Source organism: Rhagoletis pomonella, unplaced genomic scaffold (genome assembly GCF_013731165.1).
Source record: "Rhagoletis pomonella isolate Grant_MI unplaced genomic scaffold, Rhpom_1.0 Rhpom_scaffold_00008, whole genome shotgun sequence".
NCBI lineage: Eukaryota > Metazoa > Arthropoda > Insecta > Diptera > Tephritidae > Rhagoletis > Rhagoletis pomonella.
Genome location: NW_023458562.1, coordinates 8,881,094 through 8,887,436, shown reverse-complemented (window position 1 = coordinate 8,887,436; position 6,343 = coordinate 8,881,094). Strand labels below are relative to the sequence as shown.

The 6,343-nt window shown below is 32.1% G+C and overlaps 1 protein-coding gene across 16 annotated transcripts in view; it reads left to right on the top strand.

Moving 5' to 3' along the window:
* LOC118744139 (PDZ and LIM domain protein Zasp) overlaps window positions 1-6,343 on the top strand; it is a 261,367-nt gene that overhangs the window by 32,483 nt on the left and 222,541 nt on the right. For 10 of the 16 annotated variants that reach the window (XM_036476913.1, XM_036476912.1, XM_036476916.1 and 7 more), the window contains 2 exons: window positions 1,742-2,041; window positions 2,383-2,587. The exons of 2 other annotated variants lie outside the window; for them this stretch is intronic. The gene's annotated coding sequence lies outside the window, so the exon portion shown is untranslated. Of the gene's footprint in view, window positions 1-1,738; window positions 2,042-2,382; window positions 2,588-6,343 lie in introns of those variants that run through there. 4 more of the 16 variants (XM_036476900.1, XM_036476904.1, XM_036476899.1 and 1 more) reach the window with 3 other exon arrangements.

Here is a 6,343-nt window from a genome sequence, read left to right as displayed (position 1 = left end):
AAAATATTAAAAATAAAATGTTAACAAGCCACAATAACATTGACAAAAAATAATTATTATTTTTAAATAATGATTATATGTTGATTTTAATTATTTTTCTTAAGTCATCTCAATCGAAAAATGAAGTTTTTCAGTTTTCAGAGTTATGAAGCGCGCGAGATCAGTCGCGGCGCTCCCTCGCGTCACATCAGCCCGTTCGCATGCATGAAGTAACAGTCGTTTTGAAATTTACACAATAAAGCACGGATTATTGCAATGAACTTAAGTTTAACAACACTTCTTAATACGTATTAAAAAATGGATATTTATAAAAAAATCTCTAAAAATTAAAGGGCTGATTTTTCCAATTTAAAACCCTTTTTATAAGGTTTCACATCTAACTTCTTTTTTAATGCGGCATTATAGACGGCGGCCACTGTGATGTAGAGGTTAGCAGCGCATGCTACCACTCCGCAGCTCCTGGCTTCAAGACCTGGTCAAAGCAACATCAAAAAAAATATAGAAAAAAGGTGTTTTTTTTATTAAAAGCGATCGCCCCTCGGCAGGCAATGGCAAACCTCCGAGTGTATTTCTGCCATGAAAAAAGCTTCTCTTAAAAATACAATCGCCGTTCGGAGTCGGCGTAAATCTGTAAATCCTCAATTCGGAGGAGAAGCTCGGCCAAACCATAATATATTTGTAAGCGCCAATCTATTATTATTATTATAGTCGTATATCTGAAGATGTCTTGAAGATTTTCAGATTTAAACATCAAATAGTTCAAAATGGGGATGTCAATGGCAAAAATACATCGTTGTTTTTCCTCAAGTCGATGCATCGAAACTTGCATCGATACTTGTTGATGCATCGGACGACGTACATCGATGCATCGATACATATAGATTTTTCCTTCACTATGGAAATAAAACAAATACAATTTGAAACAATTTAACAAACTTTTATTTTGATTTTAAGTATAGAGTAGTAGCGACTCAAAGAAGTGTTCACGTGTAGATTTCTTTTATTTAATTATTCAATACGTTTTTTAAGTTAACATTTTTTGTTATTTTTTAGAAAAATAGTGCTCATGCTTTAACCAAACCATGTAACAATGTTTCAAACTTTATATAAAATTCAACAAATTTTCATTAATTTTTTAACATTTTAATATTAGTGTTTAGAACATTTTAGTATGCAGTTTTATAGCTCATAAAAATTTTGTCTATTAAAGTGCAAGTAAGTAAAAGAAAAAAGATTACAAATAAAAGCAATTGAAACTTGCCCTTTATTATTCTAAAATTTTATGAGCTGTAAAACTGCAGCTTGCTTTCTTTGAATTTCAGACAAAGCGATGTTTGGGCGTTCGATGCACTAGAGATGTCTCGACGCATCGACTATTTATACATCGAGTGGTAAATTTTCGATGCATCGAAGCAAAACATCGATATTTTCGATGCATCGATGTGTTTTCGACATCCCTAGTTGAAAAGTATAACAAATAATAGATTTGTGCACGAACGATTGATCTCGCGCGCTCTAAAACGCTTTGTAACTCGAAAAAAGGTACCACTTTTATTGATGATTTCTATCACGCTTGCCGCTTGTTAAAAAAATAACCAACCAAAAAACGTAATTTTTGTTGGTTTTTCATAATTTTTCATTCTTAACTGTATTTACTTTTAGAAACGGGTCATATGACTAATGTATAATGTATGTAAACATTAGTGTGTTCAACTGTGTTAACGAATCATTATTTTAGCAGAATGAACGCTTATTGGCTCTGTGGCACACATACTGTATGGAAAATATCTTCGGTGCGAAGGTAGAGGAAATGCAACGACTGATGCGAGAAACGTCGCGCAATGTGTTTTGAGACTTTTCACAGTGGTTTTCACGAATTTTCTTTAGTTGAGAGAAAATCGTCGCCTAGTCAACGTCGTCTTCTAACTTCGAAAGAACCGAAATAAACATTCTGATCTAGTCAAAACGACTAAAGCAGACTACAATTACACCTATTTTGGGACTTAACGAAAATAACGAGACTAAGGAGAAAAGCGAAAAAGTTCGTAAATGAAACTAAATAAAATCGGCTTACATGAGAAATTTTAAATGTTCATAGGGGATTATAGTTTTACATATGTATATAAATACAATACCTATAGACTGTATTTAATTTTTTGCAAACTAGTTCATGTGCTTTGTGAAAAAAATTGTGTTGCAACCAAAATACAAGCAAAATAAAAAAGAAATCGAAGCGAAATAGTGTCCTAAAAATTACAAATTTTATATGCACCCGTTAAAAATTCAAGGCAAATTTTAAATCAATATTGTAAAGCAAATATGTAAAATATCCAAATAATACATGAAGAGGAGGTAAAATATAATATTTAACGGATTTTTCAGAGAACAGTGGTGCCAAATTTTCCACAGCAACATCTTTAAATTTAGCGAAACAGAAGTAGCAGCAGCGGCGGCGGCATCTTTTTAACAAATTGTCCTAGTATCTGTGGCGCATTAAAGCGTAAAATCTCAGAATCTATATATTCTGACAAATTAAAAATATATACAGCCGTAGTAGTAGCAGCAGATATATCGAAAACTTTTCAAGGTGAGTTTATTTTTAGAAATTCGAAATAGCTGAGCAGAAGATTTGTTTTCGAAATGTATCTGCTCTTCATATTTCATTTTGCTCTTTTCATTCAATTCTTCAGTTATTTTGAAGATTTTTTGACAATAGCAGACCATTTAATTATATACATATGCATAAACACAAATATATATGCACACACACATATATGTATGTACACATCCATATGTATGTACATACCGATGGATCCATAAATATGTACATATATACAACTCATAAGTAGATAGATATGTACCTTCGTACACTTATTTGGATATGTACCTACTATATATGTAAGCATATGCAACTAAAACTTTGTGTTATGTATTTACTGTGTGAATTTATCCAAATGTTCATTCATATTTACTGATTTACATAGAATCACATCAGAATACAACTACATAATATATACGTTTCTTTGGAGAGTTTTGGCATACAATTTTCGTCCTTGGTTGGCTCTAAAAAAGCCAAAATCAAATTTCGTTAATGCATTTATTTAATTGTTACCCGACCTTAAAGTTTATTTTGAAGTTATTTGTTTTCATTCATATATATGCATATCGTCACTTGAAATGCAAAAAAGACGTAACAAACATCATCATTAAAATGCAAAAAGTCATAACTAATAAAAAATTCTAAATTCACTTTTCGATTTATATGATGGATTTCATCGAATTACAAAAAAAATTAAAATATTAGTCACGACTTTTTCCATTTCATTTACGATGTTGTTACGTCTTTTTGCATTTCAGGTGACGATATATGTATATGGCCCAAATCGCCGAAAACGAAACCAAGGGTAAACAATCTTTTTCTCAGGTTTCGCAGATTTTTTATTATATCTGGGTCAAACATATTCTAAGGTGTCGGACAAGTTTAATATTAACACGAGTCTCCTTCTCTCAAACATAAAAATTCACTTAATCCTGAGATACCTTTTAATTAATGAAAATTAAAAAGCACATCATGAAATGAAAGGGTAGTTTAAATTTAAGGACCACCACTTTTTTGCATTATACTTGCCTCTCTTCGCTTGCCTTGTTTTACTTTGAAGTTAATAAAGAAAGTTTTCGACAAAAAAATCAGTGATTCGTTTTTTATATGAAAACAAATTCGGCAGTATTTTTTACAATGAAATGTAACAGTCCAAAATATCAAACAATTTTTTGGCGCGGAATCCACCAGGCTAAAAAATTGGAAAATATAGTTTTCTTCGAGCATTTTCGGCCTTCTTTCAAAATATTAGCTGTGCCGGAAGAGCGATATTTTGATACATGTTCTTAAAAGCTTCAACGCGCAAAGCAGATTTTAAAAATATTTTTTTCCCATTCGATATTAAATCGTCAACATCACTGAAGCGAGCTCTTACATCTAGTGGTCTGAAACTATCGATGGCACTATCGATACTATCAATGGTTTTTGATTATCGTACCACCATCGATAGTTTTTGATAGTTTTGGTTTTTCCTATTTTATTGTTTTATCGCTTGTGGTCACTTTTAATGTGCATTTGATAAAACACCATTTAATAAATGATATTTCGGCAGCGTATATTTACCAACACTTTCCTGTTTCAGCGGGTGTTTTGTAGTGATGGCACGATTAATCGAATAACCGATTATAATACTATTTTCATTCGGTTAAGGATTTAATTGTATCGAAATTTTCCATTCGATTAATCGAGCGACTAACCGATTAATTTTTCAAAATAATCGAAAATAAACCATCAAACATTTACTAATTTACTCTCAAAATAATGTATGAATCCAAATAAGTTGGAATGTTTTTTACATTCTCGTATTCTGGAAATTTTTTAAACGATATTTTTGCCAAAACCCGCAACACAAGCTTAACCTAAGTAGTTACTAAAAAATCACAACCCAGGTATGCACATATTTTCATTTTTCGTTACTGAGTAACGAATACAACCCCTGACTCGAAATGCCGAATCGCTACTCACATAGTAATCTCGTTACTCGCATGTTCCGTATATGCACCATTAACGTGAATCAATACAACACAACATATTAAGCGGTAACGAAACTGTTGTTCGTATCGATACTAAAGTGTGTTGCGTGTATATCCCGGGATCCCGAGATCCCGGTCTTTTTTTAAGAGCGTGTCAGACGTGGCAATATATATTTTGATGCAATAAATTTCGGAAAGGCTGTCAAATTGAGAAATCAGTCACACCTTGCATGGAAAGTATCTTTCGAAAGAGGTTTTTATTTCCGAAAGGCGAATTGCAGAACAAATTTCTGAAATCGCTTTTTGGCTGTTCACACAGCGAATGAGTTTCTGGCAATCTTTCTCGATACTAAAATGCAACCATGGGCGGTGGGGTTGTCGCATGGTGCAGCGAACAATGTATTCTATCATTCTTGGTTTGTTTGCTATTTCTCTTGTAAAAGCGAGAACGAAAACGCAAAATCTGTGGTCATAAGCAATAATCGCCTAAGTCGAAAAACCTGAATTCGAGAAAAGCGATTTAAAGCTTTGGGTTGTAATGTTAACCTTATGGGGAAACTAAAAGACTTTCATTTATAACTTTTTAAATAGAATAGGTAACGAGTTGCAGAAAACGATAGCATATATAACTCAATTCTTTCTTAAGTCGACTTAGGCGGTTATTGCTTACGACCACAGAAATATAGGTTATAATTAACATATTTGCCGTGTGAACAATAATTTAACGATTAAGTATATTAAGCAAAATAATATATTTCAAGCATTTTTGACATTTAATTCAACAATATTTTTTATCATTTTACACAAATTCTCGATCAGTGCCACACGGCAACACTCGATTAGTTTGACAGCACTTGCAGAAGAAAGAAAAATTGCTAGTGCAGCACAAGCAAGTTGAAATATATTTCCGAAATCGATTTTCGCTCTTGCAGTTGCAGTCGTCACACCTTGCAACTTTTATTTCTAAAACTGATTTCCGAAAAGTGACAGAAAGATCTTTCTGGCTGTTCACACATCGAAATAAAATTGCCACGTCTGACAGGCTCTTAAGTCTCGAAAATCCTGGTATTATTTGCCTAGAATTCTGGGATTTTCGGGATTTTTAATTTACACTGGTGGCAATTATAGAAACGCTTTATGTTGAATAGTTTTGGCTATACTTCTTTTGTTTATTTCATATTTAAATTTTTTTTATAAATGTGTAGCTCAATATACATATAACACCTTGCGGCAGGCAATTTTACACACAAAAAAAAATCAATATATTCGCCAAACCAAGGGCCAAATATATTAAAATTGCGTTCTTAATTTTTCTCTTTGACGTTAGGATTTTTTAAAAGAACTTTGAAATTTGAAAGATATGAGTAATTCAAAAAATGAATGCAATATACTTAAAAACAGTATGGGTATCAAATGAAGGAGTAGAGTTAAAACACATTGGCCCGTAGTCATAGAGAAGTTAGAAAAGAATTAAAATTGTGTTTTATTGTAATCACCATTTTAACTCTTTCATAGTCAACTTAAAATGCATTTTATGGCGATTCCAAAAAGTTTTTTTTTTAACATAAAAATTATTTTATTTTGTTTTATTAAATTTCGTTTTATTATCTTTTTTTTTCATTTATGGTATATCATATAATTATTTCGTTGTTGATCAAATTTTTTGGAGTTTAGTTTTAATTAAAAAGGTCACAAATTGTAGTCAACTACGAAACCCTCACTATGTGGCAACACCACATTGAGCTGTCAGCTCGCAGCAACCACAGCCAAC